This window comes from Rhipicephalus microplus, chromosome 5, assembly GCF_043290135.1.
Source record: "Rhipicephalus microplus isolate Deutch F79 chromosome 5, USDA_Rmic, whole genome shotgun sequence".
NCBI lineage: Eukaryota > Metazoa > Arthropoda > Arachnida > Ixodida > Ixodidae > Rhipicephalus > Rhipicephalus microplus.
The window spans coordinates 37,806,235-37,818,355 of NC_134704.1; the positions used below are offsets into that span (position 1 = coordinate 37,806,235).

Consider the following 12,121-nt stretch of genomic DNA (forward strand, 5'->3'; position numbering starts at 1 on the left):
AGAGGGGTATCTTGGTTGGCGACTTTCAAGCGACAAGTGAGCATTTGGAGGGAGACGAAGGGTCGACAAGGCTGATCCGTATAGTTGCATTGTTACCAGCCGCTTTAAGCATCGACTCACGCGGGAAATGAAAAAAAAGGACGAAGCTACAGCAGGAATTCATTAATAATCACATAAGAATTGAATGACTAATGAATTATAGTATAGTTATAATAAACTATTAATGCTAATTTAGATACTTGAAATCAACACCACCCCATTGTAGGTGTGAGCCATACATAGAGGCTGTCATCATCACATGATCAATTAGTCATACAATTCGTATGGGATCCCTTTTGAATGAATGAATGAATGAATGAATGAATGAATGAATGAATGAATGAATGAATGAATGAACTTTATTTAAAGTCCGGCAGTTTTCACCGGGCGAGGTGGGGGAAGAGGGGATCAACCCCTGTCCCTTCCCACTCTCCGTCGATTATGATGGCGGTGCCTCAGGCGACCGCTCGAAGTCCCTAATTAAACCCGGGCGGCATCTTCAGCTTGCCGGGCGGCCCAAAACTGGTCGACCAGCTCGTCACTGGTCAGTGCCACCTCCCAGCGGCAGCGCAGCTAACGCCGCCGATCGGCAACAGGATCCCTTTTGGCTAAAGATTATTCGTGTCGGGGACGATCCCCCAGAATAGGTGTGAGCCATTATCATCATCATCATCATTGGTACACTTGTGTGTGCTCAAGATCAACTGTCTAGTCAAGAAAAAAAATCACATTCTACGGATTAAGTACAGTGAGCCACGAGTTGTGTTTTTTTCTAGCATATAAAACATGGTGAGAAGGGCTTGCAATAAAGACTTGGAAAGTTTAGCCCCTACCTGTCTTAACGTCTGTGTCACACTTCTTTTTTTTTTTTCAACGTACCGCGCTAACACCCGCTACGTTGAGGGAATGAAGAAATCACAGAGAAGTGCAGGAATAAAACGAGTACTAGCGCAGTTCGGTCCAAGGACGAGCCGTCAGATCAGTCGCTGTCAAGAATTGTGAACACTACGGAACCTCTCACGACTCACTATTACTTTCGGGAACAAGACAGGAAGGGACAAGAAGCCACAATAAAGCAACTTTTCTTTATAGCGAAGGAGAGTGCTCTAGTGGCTAAGGTACTCGGCTGATGACACGCAGGTCGCGGGTTCGAATTCCGGCTGCGGCGGCTGCATTTACGATTGATGCGGAAACGCTGTAGGCCCGTGTGCTCAGATTTTGGGTCCACGTGAAAAAATCCCAGATGGTCGAAATCTCCGGACCTCTCTACTACGGCGTCTGCCATAAACATATAGTGGTTTTCGGGGACGTTAACCGCCACATATCTATCCATCAATCAATCAATCAATCAATCAATCGATTATGCCAAAACGACTCCCTGCCCTTTATACCAGGATACCTTTATATGATGCTTATTCAGAGTTCCAACAACGACGTAACGAACATATCTGAGACTTCGATATTCATGTGCTATTTTGAAGTGTACATGAGTTAATGCAAAAATAATGAGCTGTTGTTTTAATGCGATATGATTACTTTGCAGAAGCAATAATAATGCACGGTGTGGTTACTTCTTTTGTAATCTGTATTGCTGCTATAAGCTAATAGCACTTTGAAAAGCTCTAGCAAAAATAATTGGTAATGTAATTTATTTCCTTTTAAGAAAAATTTTGCCATTTAGGCCCCAGACAATTTTATCACTTCATATATTACGCATGCGTCAGTTTATGCGCTTTTGGAAATTTCTACTGCCTCAGTGGGACAACTATAGGTTTTATTGCGATGTTGCAATGAACTTCAAGCCACACTATTTTTTTCTTTTATTTTCACTTTACGAGTTTCACTTTACGATGGCCTAAATAAAAGAAAATGGGATACCGGTGCTCAACATATAGTAACGTCGCTGTTTATATAGAACAAACCTTATAGCTTCACAAGGATTGCCGCAGTCGACGCAAGGTAAAACTTGTTTGTTTGTTTTTTTTTTTTTTCGCTTCACCTTAACAGTCGATGTGAAGCTCCATCCTTACAAAACCAAGTTATTAAGGCCTGGGTGGCTCGCAAAACCGGAATCGACCCCGATTAAAGAAAAAAACATTTAGATTTCGCCGACAATGAATCGCTTGTGAAAACAAAACTTGCTTACATCAGACGCGTCGCAACGTATGCAGTACAACCCCGAAGCATGCGGAATATCCAGACATAAGCAAATTGAAAGTATCAGGCCGTCAGAGGTTGCCCTTTATAGTTACTCACATCGTTTATGAAACCTGCAACCAAGCATGTGAAATTGCTTGAAACCAATGGCTGGCATAGCTACTAACCTTGTTTATGAAACCTCCACCCATCAAAAGCGACGTCACGGTGCCGACTCTCCTTATTTTCTGTTTCCACGTGACCGTTCATTGTTCTACGCGGTCGACGATCTCTTTGTTAGTATTGTCGATTTTTTTATATTGTGACGGGGCAAGGTCTTGGCTTACAGGACAGCGTCCACCGAGAATCGGCAGCACAACAAGATGTCTGAGTTGCCTCTCGTGCAAGCGCCTAACGCACAGGCGTCTTCTTCATCTTCGCTAAGTGCCACGCTTGCTCCTGTCGATGATGCACCGTAACATCACTCCCCTGCGGCGGAAGCGCCGTCACGGCGCTTAGTACGGCGGCGACGAACGAGGAGGGTGATACGGTTTCAGTCTGGAAACGTGTACAACGTCTGTCTGGAGTGAGGTGGTCGAAAAGGCATTGTTTAGGGGTGCGATCTCGTAGCTCACGTCACTAAGTTGTCGTAACACTTTGTAGGGGCCATGGTAGGGTGATAGTAGCTTCTCTGATAAGCCGACTTGGCGGTTTGGTGTCCAGAGAAGTACCAGAGACCCCGGCGAGAAGTGCACGCTTTGGTGGCGACTGTCATAGCGGTCTTTTTGGGGCGCTTGCGACAAGTGCAGCCGATCACGGGCAAGCTGACGGGCTGCATGGGCTCGAGAAACGACATCGCTGGCGTACTCAGTAGACAAGGGGGCAGCCGAAGGAAGGAGCGTGTCAAATGGTAATGCTGGATGTCGGCCAAATAGCAAATAAAACGGCGAATAACTAGCTGTGTCGTGCCGTGAAGAATTGTACGCGAACGTGACAAAGGGGAGTGCTTTGTCCCAGTAACGGTGATCTGGCGAAACGTACATTGACAGCATCTGCGTCAGCGTTCGGTTCAGACGCTCGGTCAATCCATTTGTCTGTGGATGATAAGCGGTGGTAAGCTTGTGCTCAGTGGAGCAGGCGCGGAGAATGTCATCCACAACACGTGAAAGAAAGTACCTTCCTCGATCAGTAAGCAGCTGCCGCGGAGCGCCGTGATGAAGAATGACTTCATACAAGAGAAAGTCAGCGACGTCAGTGGAACAGCTTGTCGGCAGTGCTTTAGTGATGGCAAAGCGTGTGGCGTAGTCTGTGGCGACTGCAACCTATTTATTTCCGGAGGTGGACGTAGGAAACGGGCCCAACAGGTCAAGGCCAACACGGAAGAATGGTTCCGTCGGTATGTCAATGGGCTGTAGGAGGCCAGACGGTAGCACAGAGGGGCGCTTGCGGCGTTGGCAGCGGTCGCAAGCAGTGACGTAGCGAACCACAGAACGATACAGTCCGGGCCAGAAAAAGCGACGTCGCACACGATCGTAGGTACGAGAGACGCCTAGGTGACCGGCTGTAGGTACGTCATGTAGTTGTTCGAGAACGCTGGTACGCAGGTGATGGGGAAGCACGAGTAGTAATTCCGGGCCATCAGCGTTGATGCTGCGACGGTACAGAATGTTGTCGTGCAGTTCGAACAGGCGAACGGAAGGGTCTGTTGGAGCAGAGGTCAGACGCTCGATAATGAAGAGTAACGACGGGTCACGTCGTTGTTCGGTGGAGATATCACCCAAAGCGTGGATGGAGAGAACGCAGGGGTCTGAATCAAGGTCTGTCAAGTCGGGCGTTTCAACCGGATAACGTGACAAACAGTCTGCATCTGTGTGGAGGCGTCCCGACTTGTAGTGGACCACGAATGAGTATTCTTGCAGACGGAGCGCCCAGCGACCAAGACGTCCAGATGGGTCCTTTAGCGATGACAGCCAGCAAAGAGCGTGATGGTCCGTAACAACGGAAAAAGTTCGGCCATACAGGTAAGGCCTGAATTTCGCCACGGCCCACACTAAAGCTAGGCATTCACGCTCAGTGATGGAGAACTTCCGTTCGGCAGGTGAAAGAAGACGACTGGCGTAAGCAATCACGCGGTCCTTCCCGTGCTGTCGTTGGCCAAGGACCGCTCCAATTCCATGGCCACTGGCATCGGTCCGAAGCTCTGTAGGTGATGCTGGGTCGAAATGGGCCAGTATTGGTGGCGTAGTCAGCAGATGGATAAGAGCCGAAAAGGCGTCCGCTTGCTCTATACCCCATGCGAAGGGAACGTCCTTCTTTAAGAGATCAGTAAGCGGTCGAGCGATGTCGGCGAAGTTGCGGACAAATCGACGAAAATAGGAACATAGCCCTACAAAACTTCGGACGTCCTTGGTTGAGCGTGGTTCAGTAAATTGTTGTACTGCTCGCACCTTTTTCGGGATCTGGTTGAACACCATCGGCACTGACAAGGTGGCCGAGTATGGTGATTTGGCGACGTCCGAAATGGCATTTTGCAGAATTGAGCTGGAGAGCAGCTCTTCGAAAAACATCCAGAACGGCTGACAGACGTGTTATATGGCTGTCAAAGGTGGGTGAAAAGACGATGACATCGTCTAAATAACATAAGCAGATGGACCACTTATATCCTCGGAGAAGGGAGTCCATCATGCGCTCGAAAGTTGCCGGCGCATTACACAGTCCAAACGGCATGACTTTGAACTGGTAGAGGCCGTCGGGCGTAACGAAAGCGGTTTTTTCACGATCCATGGGGTCGACGGAAATTTGCCAATAGCCGGATCGAAGGTCGATAGACGAAAAGTATTGGGCACCATGGAGGCAATCGAGGGCGTCATCAATCCGAGGCAAAGGGTAGACATCTTTGTGGGTCACTTTGTTTAAATGGCGATAGTCCACGCAAAAGCGCCAGCTGCCATCTTTCTTCTCAACGAGCACGACTGGGGAGGCCCAGGGGCTGGATGAGGGTTCTATTACGTCTTTAGTAATCATTTTATCCACTTCATTTTGAATTACTTGGCGTTCCTTGTGAGATACGCGATATGGACGCCGCCGTATAGGACTGGCATTACCAGTGTTGATCCGGTGAGTCACTGCAGTTGTTTGGCTGAGAGGGCGGTGGTCAAAGTCGAAAACGTCTCTATATGATGTTAGCAGACTACGGAGGCTGGCAGCTTGCACTGCAGTGAGGTCGGGAGCAATAATCATCTTGTTAATGTCATCTGCAGGCAGAGTGTAATTGCGGCCAAGACAGGGGGATGTAGTATCGGTGTCCAAACCAGTAACGTTGCAGCTGTCAAGTGGAGATAGGGTGGCCAAAGACATGTCTTGCGGAATAACTTGAGTCAAGAGACTCACGTTGAGTAGTGGTATAACCACTGTATTATTAGCGATGGCGACAACAGTGTGAGCAAGGGCGACGTCTCGGGCCATCAGTACGTCGACTATAGGAGTGACGAGGTAGTCACCGTCGGGCACATGACGTGAGCACGACAAAGTGACATATGTAGCAGCTTGCGGAGGCAAGCGAACGAGGTGACGAGAGCGTAAACGGGGAGAATAGTCTGCTGGAAAATCGGCAAACTGCGGCAGTTCAAGCTGAAGAGCACCAGTGGCACAATCAATGAGCGCAGAATGACGTGACAGGAAGTCCAAACCAAGTATTAGGTCATGAGGACACATTTCAATGACGGCAAACTGAACTAATGTAGGATGACCGGCAATGGACACACGGGCCGTGCACATCCTTTGAACATCAGGGGTCCTCCCATTAGCGACACGAAGTTTGTGGGAAGCGGCAGGCGTGAGCACTTTATGTAGGCGTCGGCGAAGGTTCGCGCTCATTACAGAAATGTGCGCTCCAGTATCTATAAGGGCAGAAATAGGCACACCGTCAACGGCAATGTCTAACAAATTTTGTCTCGTCGGAAGCGTCAAGAGAGGATTTGTGGAGGGAGTCGAAGATGCAGCGTCACCTCCGGGCGCTGCACCGTTTAGTTTTCCGGGTAGGCAGGAGCGGGGTTGAATGGAGATGACGGCCTGCGAGTCTGCGGTGAGCGAGACGACTGGCGACGTCCTGGAGGCGAACGCGACTGATGACCATGCGGTGACGGAGATCGGCTGTTGAACCTTCTGTAGTTGTTTTGCGGAGAAGGCTGCACGGCAGACGTGAAGCGGGTGCTGTCCTGTCGGTAGTGAGGTTGAGATGAAGTCCGAGGTGGCGAGGACCAGCGGTAATTGCAGTAACGGACAACATGACCGATACGGTGGCAATGAAAACAAATTGGTCGATTGTCGACGGTTCTCCACGCCGCAGGGTCGCGAGATCGGGCCGTGAACTGCTGCTCGTGATAGGACGAGGGTGGACGCCATGAAGCTCGCTGCGGGCTGGGCAAAGCGCACACCGAGGGAATACCTATGCTGGCGAGTTCTTGGCGGACGATAGCTTGAACCATGTTAGCAGTGAGTGGGGTGGTGTCACTTGCAGCGGTGTGAGCCGGAGCAGAGGCAATAGCTTCAAGTTCGCGCCGTACAATTCGGGTCACCTGATCCGATGAATCTATAGGTGGTGGCTGTGTTCTTGCACGGTCTTCGCAAGATGATGTTGCAGCCGTATTCGGAAGGCGGGTGAACACGCTGTTAATCCGCCGGCTCTTCGCTTGCTCAAAGCGCCGACATTCTTTTATAATGGCGTCCACTGTAGAAAAATTTTTGCAGATGTGGAGGTTGAATGCGTCATCCGCAATCCCCTTAAGAATATGCCCGACCTTGTCAGCCTCCGGCATATCGGCATTGGCTTTGCGACACAACGACAACACATCTTCTATATAGGAGACGTAAGACTCGGTCGAGGTCTGCGCCCGAGGCGCGAGCATTTTGTTCGCGGCCATTTTTCTTCCAATCGGCTTTCCGAACAGGTCTAGCATTTTCTCCCTGCACACTGCCCAACTCACAAGTTCTTTTTCATGATTCTCATACCACGACTTGGCGGTTCCCCTAAGATAGAATAACAGGTTTGCCAGCATAAGAGTCGGGCCCCATCGGTATCGAGTACTCACACGTTCGTACTCTGCCAGCCAATCTTCAACGTCAACTTCATCTGGATCGCCGGAACCGCTGAACGTGCCAGGATCCCGCGGGGGTTCGAGCACGAAGGTTGTGGTCGCAGAAGGAGATGTAGTTACCGCATCATCTCCGGCCGCAGGAACACCAGGAGCAGATGCAGACGCCGTACTCTCCGTCATCGTTGTGGAATGACCCTTCAAACGTCGGCCGCTGCGAAGTTCCGTTGCGAGGCGGTTACCCAGCACTTCCACCAAATGTGACGGGGCAAGGTGTTGGCTTACAGGACAGCGTCCACCGAGAATCGGCAGCACAACAAGATGTCTGAGTTGCCTCTCGTGCAAGCGCCTAACGCACAGGCGTCTTCTTCATCTTCGCTAAGTGCCACGCTTGCTCCTGTCGATGATGCACCGTAACAATATTATAGTATATTACTCTATAAATATGTAGCTTTACGCTTGCGTTGTTACTATACGTTAAAGAGGCGCTGCCTTCAGGGGCGTAACGATTCCGTGCTCGTCAGCGCATCTTGAGCAAAATTTTCAGCGTACTCTTAGTTTCCAAGTCGCTAAAATTTCGGATAAAAGACGTGCACTGCCACTCGGCACGGCTGTAGTGACGTTTTCGGTAACTTGGATTGGCTCATGTATCGAAAGAGTAACGATGCCGGGACGAGCCGACCATGACACATGCGCAAACAACTTTGGGCGCAGGAAACCTGTGCGCCGATCCCTAAAGGCCTGACGTACCTGTGACTGTCGCAGCCTGTCATCGCGCGGTTCTTAAAGACCTTCGACGCAAAAATTTTGGTCTGTCTGTCTGTACATTTTGTTTAGAGAACAACATTTTCAGGCGACACATTTCTATTCACAAATGGCCTCGGAGATGTGTTGAGAAAAAGTTGTTAACCATTCAGAGTATTAGGTACTCTACTATGGGAGAGCATAAAGCCGTCCCGTGTGCCGCTGTGTAAGAATGAAAAATTGGTAGACTAATGTTTGTTTGTTTTTTTCTGTTTGTCCGCTGTAACAATACCTTAAACGGCACCAAACGACAGCCCGAACGGCCAACACCATCCGCGGCACCAACCAATATTGCTTACGTTCTAGCGTTCATACTTGTTCCGTTGTAAAGTAAAAATCAATTATTGCGCATATTTGAGGCACCATAACAACACGTCATTATTCTGTATGCGTCGCTTTATACCAAAAAAAAGGCATACATAAGTAATTTTAAAGACCGTAGCGTTTATCACGCTGCGCTGACAATGCAACACTTGCACGAAAAGGCAAGTGTTTCCAAGGCTTTACTAAGACGACACGGTGGTGGCACCTACCCGTCGCCTTGCGTTCTACACTTTATCGCCTCTGAGATGGGCGCGCACGCTGTGCACTTTGTTTCCCAAAACAACAGCCAGATAGCGCTCATGTCTCACGTGTGACGTACCTCAATGCGCTCGTTCGCCTCCGCTGTACGAATCGAGGCACTCTAACACAGCGCCTCCAGAATACCATTCACCAAGTTTCTCGCGCAGATCATCAAATAAACTTTTTTTTCACTCTCTCTAGACGCAAGACTATTGTCTTTCGACAACATTTGCAGCGTGACATACAGACACGGGGCCATTTTTTTTTAACATTAAGCCTAGAACATGCGCTAATGTACCCTCCGTTATATATCCTATTTCGTTAGATAAAACCTCTTATTTAAAAAAACAAATACATTTAATAACAGTGTACGACTGCTTTCAGATTCTAATATATTGTCAGTAACGAACTAAAGCAGGCAGCAAAGGTTACCTCAACCCGCGAAAGAGATGTGACATATGAGAAATGCAAAGAAATATTGCTGAAAGATTACTGGTTAATTTAGGATGTTATTGTAGGTACTGCAGCAGGCACGGCTAATAGAGCCATATTCTTCGACAGAAATAGTGGCGTGTGAAGGCTCAGCTTTGTAATCGCTGTCTCTGTAATCATTCTCTTGATAAGTGATGTTGTTCCTGTCATCTTGAAGCGCATCATGAAGGGCCCAATACTATACTCCAATGTAGCATTGACGCGCGCGCAAGCTGGGCACAGCAACGCAACGTTAGTAAAACGCGAGCACTCTATAGTCTAACGCCAGGCGCGACCAGCGTCCGTCGGCGCGGCCCGTCGGCAACCGGCGCGAAATGCGACGTACTGCATTTCGCGCAGATGCGTTACCCATACAACACTGCGTCTCCCTCTTTTCGTGACGGAGGGACGCCGGACGCGCTGAAACACGCATGCGTCAAAGCGACACAGCGAGGCGCACGCCAGCGAGTGTATGGCAGGACCGGCGCCTGTCGGGGCAACGCCGGCGTGACGCGGCGAAATGAACGCCGGCGAGCACGCACACCGCGTCATATCGAAATGTGTTGGCGCCTTGACTATGGCATGTAGTCATGTTCTCACATAACACGCATCGCATGGTTATCATGTTTGCACCAATCGCATACCTTTGTCATCCACTGGCGTCACTTAATACCAAATTTGACATATGTGAAGCTACCGAAACGGCCGCGAGCGCATCATCAGTGTGGCATGTGGTCATGTTGTTACAAAACACTCATGTCGTGATTATCATGTTTGGATGTGTCATTTACCTATGTCGTCCATTCACGTCGCGTAATACCAAGTTTGGTACATGTGAAGCTAACGAAACGGCCGCGAGCGCATCATCAGTGTGGCATGTAGTCATGTTGTTACATGACACGCATGTCGTGATTATCAAGTTTGGATGTGTCATTTACCTATGTCGTCCGTTCACGTCACGTAATACCGAGTTTGGTACATGTGACGCTAACGAAACGGCCGCGAGCGCATCATCAGTGTGGCATGTAGTCATGTTGTTACATGACACGCATGTCATGATTATAAAGCTTGGATGTGTCATTTACCTATGTCGTCCGTTCACGTCACGTAATACCGAGTTTGGTACATATGAAGCTAGCGAAACGGCCGCGAGCGCATGATGAGCGTAGCATGTATACATGATACGCATCTCACGTTTATCATGTTTGCACCAGTATCACACCTTTGTCATTCATTCACATCCCGTAATACCAAACTTAGTATAAGTGAAGCTAGCGAAACGGCCGCCAGCGTATCATGAGCGTATCTTATGTAGTCATGTTGTTACAAGACACGCATCTCATGATTATCATTTTTGAACCAGTCACATACCTTCGTCATCCATTCACGTACTGTAATACCAAATTTGGTATATGTGACGCTACCGAAACGGCCGCGAGCGCATCATGAGCGTGGCATGTAGTCATGTTATTACATGATACACGTCATGATTTTCATGCTAGGGTCTGTCGCTTGTGTTCGCCATGCAATCATGCCATACCATACCAGTTTTGCAACATGTCATGTGAACAAAACTGCCGCAAGAGCTGCAGGACCATGAAATGTAAATCATGACATTCATGACATGCATGTAATGAGTTTCATGTCATGACTAGTCAAAGATGTTCTTCACACAGTCATGTTATGCCATACTAAGTGTGCTAGTCAAAGATGTTCTTCACACAGTCATGTTATGCCATACTAAGTGTGGTATCGACACCATTATTGAAACGGCCAAGAGAGCTAAAGGTCATAGATAGATAGATAGATAGATAGATAGATAGATAGATAGATAGATAGATAGATAGATAGATAGATAGATAGATAGATAGATAGATAGATAGATAGATAGATAGATAGATAGATAGATAGATAGATAGATAGATAGATAGATAGATAGATAGATAGATAGATAGATAGATAGATAGATAGATAGATAGATAGATAGATAGATAGATAGATAGATAGATAGATAGATAGATAGATAGATAGATAGATAGATAGATAGATAGATAGATAGATAGATAGATAGATAGATAGATAGATAGATAGATTACGCTCAAAGTCGCCGTAGTTCGCTAAGAAATGCTTCGCATTTAAAAACCGGAAGCAGGGAGCGTGCTGGTCGCCGAACTGCGGCCAGTCAGCTACGACCGAAACGGACAGTTCATTATAGTAGGACATGACGAGCCCAGTACGTCATAAGAACATGAAAGAGGAGCATGATGAGAATTCTAACTAGAGCGCGAAACACGAGGCAACACCACCTAGACTATTCTAATCTAGGTGGTGTTGCACGAGGGGGGAGCTGCGTCGGTGGAGGCTGGTTTGTGGACGCTAATCGCGAACGATCAGTAGAGTACACTGTACTCAGGCTAATGAGTTCGGACAGTCAATAGCCCCAACCAACTAATGATGCGTTAAAACGTGTTTTTCTTAACACTTCGCAAAGATCGTTAGATACAAAATCTAGATTGTAAAGGGCTGCCTGGAATACCATACACGCACCGCGATTGCTCATGAGCGGCTCACGCTTGAGGAAGTAAATAAGCTATTTGGTAGCTAAATTTACAAGCGGGCACTCACGTCACCACGGGATCTAAAATGGTTAGTTCAGCGACGGCCTTTTGCATTTAGAAGTGTGGCAGCTTGGGCTAATTGGTATGGCATGACGATAGTTATAGCGCGAGAACAAAACGACGACACAGAGACAAGAAGGACACTTTCGTGTCCTTCTTGTCTCTGTGTCGTCGTTTTGTTCTCACGCTATAACTATCGTCAGGCCTTTTACAAGCGAGTATACTTTTTATTAAAACATGAAATCTGTGGAAACTTACAAGTTCATTTTGTAAACGGATAGATGTGGCATTCGACGTTTTCTACCACTTTAGTAAACTATTAATTGAGTCAAAGATGCAATACCATGGTGACTGGAGATCGGCGACTGGGACCACAGAAAGTTCGAGCTTCCTCGC

The 12,121-nt window shown here is 48.0% G+C and overlaps 1 protein-coding gene across 1 annotated transcript in view; it reads right to left on the reverse strand.

The window, feature by feature from the left end:
- Positions 1-12,121, reverse strand: part of LOC119173913 (uncharacterized) — a 200,612-nt gene that overhangs the window by 152,411 nt on the left and 36,080 nt on the right. The gene's annotated exons all lie outside the window — the stretch shown is intronic.